Here is a 12,119-nt window from a genome sequence, read left to right on the forward strand (position 1 = left end):
ATATAATTGGTGCACTACAGAATCTGCACATGCTAATCACACTAAGTGAAGTTTGTCCTTTGGTTCTAATTAGAAACAGCATTCCCACTAACCGGCAATCGGCTTGCAGCATCAGCGTGCAGGTTGCCCTATTATTTTTAAATATCTTTAAAAATCATATATATTCATTTTTAATTTGAAGAACAGATTTTTCCCATCTTTGATTGCACTTTAATAAAACTGAACTCTGTCGGCACAGCTAATCCACTTCCAATTCTGCCTCTGTTACCTAGTGAATAGCTGTTTCCTAATGACAGCATCTTTTGATGCTCATCATCTTTTCAGACTTCAAAAAAAGAACAGTGATAGAAATCTTACAAATAAAGGTATTTATTTTTACATCTTTGTTATAGGCTCTACCAGCAAGATGATTGCATTTCTCTTACAAGTTCAGAGTCTTGTAACCCACAATGGAATCAGGAAGACCCGGCTCAGCTGGGTTATCTGTGGAAGCAGAAAACAGAGGAACCCTCCCAGGAAGAAAGAAAGGGGTGAACATTTGTGATGGACACAGCCTGAAATGGAGTTTCCAAGACTCTGATGGGAGAGACTTTTGTTTTGTGGACCTAGTGTACATTCCCTCCTGTGTGTGTGTGCATGTGTGTGTGTGTGTGTGCATGTGTATTGTGCATGTGCATGTGTGTATGTGTGTGCATGTGTATATGTGTGTGCATGTGTGTATGTGTGCATGAGTGCATGTGTATGCATGTGTATGTGTGTGTGTTGATGGTGCGTGGCACTGTAGAGAAAAACATGTTCATGTTTCTATAGCGACTTCTGACTAAATGTACTAAACTTGAGATCTGGAAGAAAGCAGCATACCATGGAATCCCATTTGCGACTGATCATTAGTGAGCATCTGAAGAAACTTCTCTGTCGAAGCTGTGGGATCTCTGGAGAGTGTGTTTGAATTTGAAAGGACATCTTTGTAGCAAAAAGATAATTGGATATTTTTCTCATATATATTTCTAATTTCCGTCTCCTCTCCTTAAGGTCTTAGCTTCCCTCAGAGAGCTTTGCTTGCATTCCAAACAGACCAAAATTCTCACCACTGCTTGCTGCTTCCTTTTCCTACTTAAAAAGCTGCTAATAAGGTCCCGCTTGTGTGCTGTCACAGCCTCTGTGAGCTCATGTGGAGATCAGCCCTAGTGTGTCTGGATGACATTGTTTCTTCGGAGTCATCTGCCACCTCTGGCTCTTCCAATCTTTCTGTCTCCTGCCTCCTCTTCCAAATCACTGAGCCTTGAGTGGACGGGTTTGATGAAGACATCCCATTTAGGGCTGAGTGCTCTAAAGTCTCTCTGTACATTTTCCAGTTGTGGGTCGCTCTGTGTTAATTGCCATCTGCTGCAAGAAGAAGCTTCTCTGATAAGGGATGAACAAGGCACTGATCCACGGGTATAGCACTGTGTCATTAGGAGTTAATTTTCTCCACTGGAGTGTCACTAGGTGTATTAGCTATGCACTCCAGGACAGGCCCTGTGCCTGTAGTTAGCAAACACAAAACAGACTCCGTATTTGCTTTGTGCTGTTGGTTTGTTTTGGTACAGTTTTTCTTGCTGTTGCTTTTGTCTTGTAGTTGTTGTTTGTTTTGATGTTTGCTTTTATTTTTTTTTCTTTTTAGAGATAGAGAAAGAACAGGAAGTTGGGTGGGTAGGGAGCTGGAAGGAGTTGGGGGAGGGAGAAAATAATAATGTATGTAAAAAAATTAGTAACTGAAAAAAAAAAACACTCAAAAATCCCAAGTGATCAGCTTGTCTTCCAAATCTGCCTAGAACCGACAGAGTCCTCAAATAAAAATCACTATTAGCTCTGAATTTCCCAGTTACTCCTATGTAAGTGAGGTCACTCCATCCCTGCACTGCTAGGCCCTGAGGTGGAAGCAGCTCCTCTCCATATCCTGTGTAGGAGGTTGGAACTGGTCAGGGAAGATGGGCTAAAGGGTTCAGTGCCCCCTCTGGCAAAGTCCCAGATACAGAACTAGAGACAGATCCAGTCTGAGTTGTTCTGAGACTACAGAGCCTTAGGATAGACTATAGATCAAGAAAACACAGGCGTCAAAGTTTCAACAAGGATTAACAAGCCAGTGGTACTACATGTAAAAACAAGTTCAAAGTCGACACAGTAAGAAAATTCAGATCCTTGAACTGAATTCAAGATGTAGAATCAGGCTCTGTATTAGAAGATAGATTAAAGCCAAACAAGATGAAAAACAGGATCCCAGCTCCCCAGGAATGACACAGAGTCACTCTGCACAGAGTTGTAGGCTCTGAGGCCTGGCCTTCCCTTACAGAGGAGCAAGAAGGAGCCTGCTTTGGAAGGAGGCCAAATACCTGCATCTTACCTAGCTCAGCCAGGGAACAGGCTCGCAAGTACAATCAGGATGCCAGGGAGCTGCTGACAGTCCTTGATTAGCCTGTATATTAATTGAGAACTCATGATACATATGGTTCAGGTGCTTAAGGAGGGTTTGTAGGGCAGAGATCAAACAGGTACGTACGTAAGCATTAGAATCTAAATCAGTATTGTCTCCCATTAAATTATTTCTGGCCACACACCCGAACCTCTTCTCTCATCCTTACTGAGGTGGATAGGAATGACAGGCACACAAGAAGAGGAATGGAACACAGCATGTCTGCATGCAACTGTCACAGCTATGTCTGTCCTCTAGAAAGGGACATAATCCTCTCTGGAGTTAAAGTCATCTTGGTCTTCAGTATCATTATTTGATCACATCTGGAAAGCCCTGCAGCATATGACAATAGGTAACTTGCCTCAGTCCCAACCTCCTGGGAAAAGGTTGGGTAGTTTATGAATCCGGAAGTTGGGCATATCCTGGGTTTTGTGAACGCATGCCATCACACAAGGCTGCTACCTTCTCTCCAGCCACTGATCCTCTCTGGGTTTCTTTAGCAAACTCAAACTACTGTTCTGGCAGAAGGTTTAACACCTGCTTCTTAAGACAATTTGGCGGGTCAATTCAAACTGGAGAGAGAGGACCTCCGTCCCATGGCAATCTGCGTGCACAACAGTGAGCCAGGCATGGTAGTGAGAAGTGCTCCAAGACAGAGAGAGCCCACTGTGCCCGCCTGCAGGGGGCTTCTGGACGAGCTCGTCATAAGCAGTTCTTCTAACCTCTTGTTATTATGCAAGAACTCAGGGCCACAAAGGTGAAGGCATCATTCATTTTCCGTCTTAGAAAGTCACGCGACAGCACAGGGAAATGAGATCTTTCTTTGTAGCCAGAGTAAGAAAGGAAAATATTTCATCTACAAGGAGTATAATAGCCTCTTGCAAGACAAGGGTCTTTGGGTACTATAAATTTTAGAACATAGATATTTATGTAAGGGGAATGGAAAGCACTCGTGATAAATCAATATACTTTCTAAGGCATCTGTCAATGTAGTGACACCGATTTGAAATCAGCATCCCACACAATAAATGGCACATTAGAGAAGATTAAATTCTTGATGGGAAAATGTGTTCACGGTCTCCATTACCAAGTTCTCTGCAGATATTTCATTCTAACTTCAAAAACACAGCTAAAACTTCCTCCCGCCGCCTTTGCTCAACATTTACAGCGACAACGACAACGACCAACACGGGAACTGCCAGATTATTTAAGGCCATTTTCTTTTTGTCAGTGTCCATACAAGCTCTGTGAAAGAATAGAAAGATATTGCTGCCTTTCCTTTTCAGGAGGCATGGAATTCCATCAGGACAGTCCATTTAGTGGGAAGGCTATCAACATGCCAGATGGAATCCAGATGTGAACTCCTTACTTCGGTATACATCATTCCACTTTGACCAAGGGCAAGTCAAGTTTGGTCTCCGGTCATAGAGGATACAGAAGTTGGAGAGTTTCACCTGTGTTAGGCGCCTCAGCCTTACCAAATGAAAACATTGAGTTATTCATTCTGCCCTCCACATCATTTAGTAGATACTTATCACTCAAAAGATCAGATCCTTGGTGTGGCTGGGAATGTGGGCAAGAGTAAATGAGATGAGCCTTTTCTTTTAAAAAGCCCATAGCCCAATGAAGGAAATGGATCTGCTAAGTGTCTGCAATGGCAGGGAGAAGGTGAAAGTATGCCGTAAGAAAGACATGCTATGGACAGGGACCAGAAGGAGAGAAAGGTTCTTTTACAGGGCAGTAGTGGGCAGCGATTTCGCACAGGGTTGGGCATTAGTCTGAGACCACACAGGACTAGAGAAGGGGAAAAGGCCACTGCAGAGGAAAACAGCAGGAGCCAAGGTTCTCAGTGCACTGTGGACATGAGGAGCATGTGGAAAATGCAGGGCAGAATAAGGTAGAGTGGGGAAACGATGTCACGAAGGGAGGTGCAGACTACGGGAAGCCTTGGCTGTGGCTAACAAATTCCTATTCATCACAAAGCCTAGAGGATACATAAGCAAGAGAACAGCACTGCACAAACACGCAAATTCCCAGCATCCACATGGCAGCTCACGACCATCTGCATTCCAGTTCCAGAACATCCAATGTCCTCTTCTGATCTCCATGAGTACCGAGTGCAAGTTATGCAGACATCCATGCAGGCAAACCCCACACACTTATCCAATAAAAATAAATGATAATGCTTGAAAGTAAAAGCTAAACATACAGGAGGTTAGTTTAGAGCATGAAACTATGATTCATCCTTTAATGGCTGGGGGTATTTTAATCCAGTCCCCCCAAAAGCCTGAATCAAATGTAACTAAAACTAAATTCTGAGTCATCCTTGGAGGGAATATAGACATTTCAGGTGCAAGTTCAAACTAAGGGAGGTGAAAACTGGAAGCTTAGAAACTCCTAAATTGCACAGAATTTGATTTCATTTGTCAATGGTATTAAAATTATTACCTCGGTATATTAGAAAATAGAAAAACAATTATCCAGTTGTCAAGCAGCAGCAGTCAAGCAATCAAGTGACGTGTAACTAATAAAATGCTTCTCTTGGCCAGCAGGTGGCGCTTGACACTCAGTATAGAAAGCGGGTAAAGGGAGAATAAAGCCTACACTGAAGTTGGGCACAAATTCCTCTTTCATCTGTTCAGACCAAAGATTTCAGAAGTTTGCTCTGGCCACACAATTTATAACCAGGGTTTTGGCTGGTCGACACTGGTTATCAATTACATGATCTCTTTATTCCATAAAAATGTACCATCAAGGGTGACAGAGCGTGAGCTGGCCTTTCTTTTCAGCTTTACTGAACTTAGGAGTTTCTTTTACCAAATATAATTTGTAACATACTACTCTGTTGCCCTGTAAATGTTTGGGCATCCTTTTCTTCTGCAGCTTCGTTTTTACCCCTGTGAACAAAATTGGTGCATATATATATATATATATATATATGAAAATCCCAATGTCACCATTTAAAGGTTCCTGACTCGATTGATTATTTGACTTGAACTTCACTCTCTTCCTCTTATAATGGGTTCCAGTAGCTGGAATGTCGTGGGAAGTGTGTGCAACCACGTGGGGCTGCGGTGTCGGTATGAGCTATGCCTTTCACACTGGAGACGTTAGGATGCCCAAATATTCTGACTGACTTTGGGTGCTCTCACAACATGGGTGGCCTGTGTGGGTGCTGCTAGAGGTAAGAGACAGTCACTCTACACGCAGGTAGGGTGTGTACTACACACGAGTAGGGTGTGTACAAGGTGGGAGAGAAGCCATAGCTGCTGTGTTTGGAGAGGAGCAGAAGTATGAACACTACTCTCTCGGTCGTATGTGATATAAAGCCAAGAACTACAGAACTTGAGACCAGCATGACCTTGGATCTAGTGTGGTGCTTAGCATTGGCTGTCAAGTCAGCAGGATCCCCAATCACCTCTACGAGACAATCTTCCAGCGACGAATTAATTACTTTAATAAAGTGAGCCTCTAGTTTGGATGATTCCGGTTGGGTCTAACCTGAAAGCCTCTTTCTTGTCATCTGTCTTCTAACTAGAAGATACTTTACCAGCTGTCAAGGACTGGCAATGACTAGTCCTACCTTGATGCAACACCCATGAGCCACAACAATGACCAGCATGGCAGGATATCCCTAAATGTGCAAAAAGAGGTACACACATGGTGGTAGCCCACAACTGTCTAACTGTATTCAAGATCCATTCTGCAGAAGAAGAAAATCATTCCTGATACTGGACAAGGAGTCATCATATCTTGGCTAGTGACGTCATGAACCTTAGCAAAGAAACTTGCCAGACCAACGTCCTTACAACATTCTAAATCTTGGCCAAATATACCCATAGACAAGTGTTTCGACCAGCCCTCATCAGAAGCCTCTCCTTCCAACAAATGGAGACCACCACAGGAAACCACAACTGGACATGATGCAGAGATCGAGGGACTGTGGGGAGCCTTGAATCCCCTGAGATAATGGATGGTGTCCATGAACTGTACACCAAATATACTTTTCTTCCTTAAATTGCTTTTGGTCATGGTATCATAGCAACAGAGAATTAACCAAGATACCTAGTTACCTTCTTCATTTTCCACATCAAACTTTCAGCTACTGTTGATGCTAGAATACAGAGATGAAGAGCTAAGTGTGTGCAAATGATAATGAGGCTGTAGTCCACACCCCCAGAGAAGTTAGAACCCTCTGTCAGAAACAGCTAGAAGCAGGTGCAGAGATCCACAACCAACCACTGGGCTGAGCTCCCAGAGTACAATCAAAGTGAGGGAGGAGCAATAATATGAACAAACAGATCAAGACCATGAAGGGAAAACGCACAGAATCAGCTGGCCCAAGCTAGTGGGAGATCACTGCCTCTGGATTAGCTACTGGGGAACTTGCATAAAACCAAACTAGGCTCCCTAATATAAGTGACAATGGTGTGGCTTGGGCAGTATATGGGGCCACTGGCAGTGTGACAAAGACCTAACTCTAATGCATGAACTGACTTCGTGGAGCCCATTCTTTATGGAGAGACACCTTGCTCAGCCTAGGCACATGGGCAGGGAGCTTGGTCCTGGCTCAACGAAGTGACAGAATTGAACCCAGGGAAGATTTACCCTCTCTGGGGAATAGTTGGGGGTAGGAGGGAGTGGGAGGAGAGGAAGGAGGGGGAACTGGGATTAGTATGTAATTGATCACTGATGTGGGATTCCCCTCTGTATGCTGTAAATATCATTGGTTAATAAAGGAACTTCTTTGGGCCTATTGCAGAGCTATAGAGGAACAGAGCTAGATGGGGAAAACTAAACTGAATGCTGGGAGAAAGGAGGTGGAGTCAGAGAGAAGACATGTAGCCCCACCAGAGAAAGATGCCGAAACTTTACCAGGTAAGCCACTGCCATGTGGCAATACACATATTAATGGAAATGGGTTAAATTAATATGTAAGAGCTAGCCAATAAGAAGTAGAGATACATCCATTGCTGGTGGGAATGCAAACTTGTGCAACCACTTTGGAAATCAGTGTGCCGGTTTCTCAGGAAATTCAGGATCAACCTACTCCTGGACCCAGCAATACCACTCTTGGGAATATACCCAAGGCATGTCCTATCATACAACAAAAGTATATGCTCAACTATGTTCATAGCAGCATTGTTTGTAATAGCCAGAACCTGGAAACAACCTAGATGCCCTTCAATGGAAGAATGAATGAAGAAAGTATGGAATATATACATATTAGAGTACTACTCAGCAGTAAAAAACAAGGACTTCTTGAATTTTGCATGCAAATGGACGGAAATAGAAAACACTATCCTGAGTGAGGTAAGCCAGACCCAAAAAGAGGAACATGGGATGTATTCACTCATATTTGGATTCTAGCCATAAATAAAGGACATTGAGCCTATAATTCATGATCCTAGAGAAGCTAAATAAGAAGGTGAACCCAAAGAAAGACATATAGTCATCCTCCTGGAGATTAACTTTATTCGGGCAATGAAAGTAGACAGAGACAGAGACCCAAATTGGAACACCTGACTGAAATCCCAAGGTCTAAATCAAAAGCAGAAGGAGAGAGAGCATGAGCAAGGAACTCAGGACCGTGAGGGGTGCACCCACATACTGAGACATTGGGGATGATCTATCGGGAACTCAACAAGGTCAGCTGGACTGGGTCTGAAAAAGCATAGGATAAAACCGGACTCGCTGAACATAGCAGACAATGAGGACTGCTGAGAAGTCAAGAACAATGGCAATGGGTTTTGATCCTACTGCACATACTGGCTTTGTAGGAGCCTAGGCAATTTGGATGCTTACCTTACTAGACCTGGAAGCAGGTGGGAGGTCCTTGGACTTCCCACAAGGCAGGGAACCCGGACTGCTCTTCGGGCTGATGAGGGAAGGGGACTTGATTGGGGGAGGGGGAGGGACATGGGAGGTGGTAGAGGGGAGGAGGCAGAAATCTTTAATAAATAAATAAATAAAAAGCTAAGAATCAAGTAGCTAATAAAGATATTCAAGTATTAATGAAAAAAATTGACCTGGAGCTAATGAGTCCTTAGATTTGTTATATTTAATAAGACAAATTTGGATTTTGATGCAGCTAAAAACTATCAAAGCTATTCTGGACCTATTTAAATAGGTCATCCCATCTTAGTCATCCTCTACTCCTTTTTAAGGAGATATTGTGGCTATAGGGGCATGTGTATTGTAAGGCATTATCTGCTTTCCTATGATTATCTAGTTATTTGTGAACACTCTCGATGGAAAGTTGGCTCAGGGGTGTACAACATCTAGCTACATACTGTCCCTTAAGCCTTTATAAAGAGATTATGGTAGTCAATGATGGGTAAGATCTTTTTCCCTCCAGTAAATCTAAGACAGGATGTGCATGATGGACTGTATGTACTGATGATACATAAGTCTGGAAGGTGGAAGAGAACAACCTAAGCCAGGCACAGTCATCTGTCATGTAACAGAATCTTAGGCTTTAATAAATAAATTTATAAAGGAGGAATATGTCAGAGCCCATGGATGTGGATCATCTGTTCCACATCTTGACTAGAGATCAGAGAGTACAGGCTTATTCCTGCTCATTCAAGGTTATTACAGGAACTTGGACTAGGGTGAGGTCACTGCATATCCTGCCTAAACAACAGAAGACTTAAATCAGGATATGGTCACTTGGTGTTTTAGGTATAGAAAAGGTAATTGCTCTGTTTGTTCTTTGTATCGTGGTAAAGAAGTCTTTTGCCTCCCCCCTTTTGAATTGGGATATATAAAGCATATGATAAATAAATGCAGGCTGACTCAGTATTCGCTGAAAAAAAAAACAAAAAACAAAAAAAGAAGTAGAGATAATGGGCCAAGGAGTGGTTTAAATAATATAGTTTCTGTGTGATTACTTCTGGCTGAGCCCCAGGAACCAACAAGCGGCCTCCTTCCAACAGGCCACTGCTAATGAGAGGCTAGTGGGAGGAACAAGGAGGTGGGTAAGCATAATTACATGGTTTATACTTTATGACAGGCTGATGTAAGAAGACAGACAAATGAGTACTAGATATGAAACATGCTGAATCATGATAATAAATTAGCCTGTTCTTGATTTTTTGGCAGTATTCAGCCTTCACCCGAATGTAGCTTATCTTGATACTGAGTGGAGCCCATGCTGCTTCTCTGACCTCCCCATCCCCATATCTATGGACCCTTGTATGTGAAAGAGTTATTCTAAGACAGTGGCTCTCAACCTTCCTGACACTGTGACCCTTTAATACAGTTCCTCATGTTATGGTGACCTCCAGCCACAAAATTATTTTTGTTGCTCCTTCATAACTATGATTTTCTACTGTTATGAATCATAATATAAATATCTGATATACAGGATATCTGATATTCAACCCCCAAAAAGCCATGACCTAGGGATTGAGAACCATTGTCCTAAGGGCAATCAAGAAGGCAACTTCATACTGTTTGCTGCATGGCTTTCAGTCTTCCTTCTGACCCTAGGTAGACATCACCAAAGGAGAGTTATTGAATCCATGTTACTTTCATGGATTAATTTTTAAAAAGGAGAATTGAGGTGGTCTTTCAAAATTCTTCTATTCAGTGATTCCCATGTTTTTCAAAAGAATTTTGATATTCTGAAAACACAGCTACATCACACAAAAACTGAGTTTGCTTTTCACAGTTATCTGAGCTTCCCCATGAGGAATCAGAGCAAGGCTCATTGCCAAGTCTTCCTTTGTGCCATTCTTGCCTCAAATGCTCTGATGTCCTTCAATTTACTCTAAGTAGACTTCAGGATAGAAGTTCAAGGCCACTTCCCTTACGACAGGTACTTATTCTAAAATGTCCCTGAGGCTTTCTCAGAATAAACTTCCACACCATTCCAGGTGTGATCAGGCATTGCTGAATTAATGATGGATGTCTTATTGTGGTTGGCAATTTGAAAATCCTCATTAGATTTGGTAATTAAAGAGACAATTTGGTAACTGGAGACACGGTTTATTTACTGTTGCAACCATGACTTGTTGAGTGCTCAGCATCCACCAGGCACTGACTTAGATAATATTGAGTCATGGTAGGCATAGTTGAGACTTTCCCTGCTTTCAAGAACCTTACATTCTCATATTCCAGTTACTCTGAACTTTCTACATGGTCTAACCTTGGACATCCCCAAAAGCAAACATTCAAAAGTCAATGACAATTAGAAACTAACCAGCTGTCTGTAACTGGGTAATTGACTAGCACTGAATCCTTGAAAGTATATTATGATTCTAGGACTGTTTTCCCATGCAGATTTTTGTAGAAACTTTCCTTTCAGTAAAGGAAAAAGACAGTGAAGATTCTTATAGTCTTTGAATAAGATTCCACAAGTGATGCTAAATTGCTCTTAGAATTGAAACAAACTGAATCTAAAATCCTCATTTAATTTGTGTGTGGGGGGAGGGGGAACAAACTATCAAGAAAGAGAGAATAAGCAGAATGGATGTTTCCCATTTGTTGACTTCATCAGCTTCTGTTAAAATCTCCATCTCAATGATAAATAACAAAATCTGACTTTAAACAAACAGTAAGCTAATTAAGACTTGTGAATGGCACTATCAAATATCCAATTGTCAATAGTGACCTCTAAGGAAGGAAAATAATATATTCAGAGATGGTCAAAAGATAAAATCAACTCCAATGTGTTGATATCTTTCCAAAGCTTCAAGAAGTGAGAGAAACTGAGAAATGACTTTAAAAAGAAGAGATATTTCAGAACAGAAACATCAGTATTTATCTATTTCCTCTTAGTTAAAATAACCACAGACTCTGATAGCTTTACTTCTGGCTCCTTTTATCACACCCAAGACTAGAGGCTTTATAAATGAAATAGAACAGCAAGGTGTGCTTGAGCAGCAGGCAATGCTTCAGGATGTGTTGCTTCAGTAATCCTCAGTATCATTCCCAAACTGACCAAGATGCCAAACTAAAGGGGGAGGCCAGTCATGTTAGCACCTCAACTGGGGTCCTACCCGCACTGTAGATCTCTAGCAAAGTGGGAAGGTGGGAAGAGAAAATTAAACATTTGATTATAAGAAACCAAAACTGATCTATGTTGGATTGAATCCCACCCCATCAATGGATTTTCCATTCTAATGAGTCTTTTCTTTTTATTGTTGTTGTTGTTTTCTGGCACCCACAGATGAATCAATAATTCTGAATATTTACTGTCAACCTTCTCAAATGCTGCTGGAGAAAACTAACTACATAAAGCTTAAAATGCTAAACTTGGGTGCTGAGTCTACAAGCAGAGCTATCACTCTTAGTTAAGAAAATAGGGTTGGGGGTGACTCAGTGGGTCGTGCACATGCTACATGAGTGTGAAGACTCATGGTGCAGTGTCACATGTCTGTAATCCTCATGCTCCTGTGTGAGATGGGAAGCGAGAATGGGAGATGTCCAGAGGTTCTCAGGCAGCCAGCCTGGCAAACGTGGCTTTGAATGACAGAAAGACCCTGCCTCAAACAAGACAGAAAGTGACAACCGACAACCAACACCCAAGCTTGTCGCCTGACCTTCACATGTACTTGAGTGTACACACATGCGTGTGTGCGCACATACACAGACACACTTACACTCACTCACTCACACTGAAGCGGGCAAACAATGTGAAAAATGAAGACAAAAATAAATG

General features: G+C 42.1%; 1 protein-coding gene across 1 annotated transcript in view; it reads right to left on the bottom strand.

Annotated features, from left to right (window-relative positions):
• Positions 1-12,119, bottom strand: part of Morc1 (MORC family CW-type zinc finger 1) — a 308,590-nt gene that overhangs the window by 58,328 nt on the left and 238,143 nt on the right. The gene's annotated exons all lie outside the window — the stretch shown is intronic.

The sequence above is a fragment of the Microtus oregoni genome, unplaced genomic scaffold (assembly GCF_018167655.1).
Source record: "Microtus oregoni isolate MIOR12 unplaced genomic scaffold, Mior012 000023F_ref0000262, whole genome shotgun sequence".
NCBI classification, from domain to species: Eukaryota; Metazoa; Chordata; class Mammalia; order Rodentia; family Cricetidae; genus Microtus; species Microtus oregoni.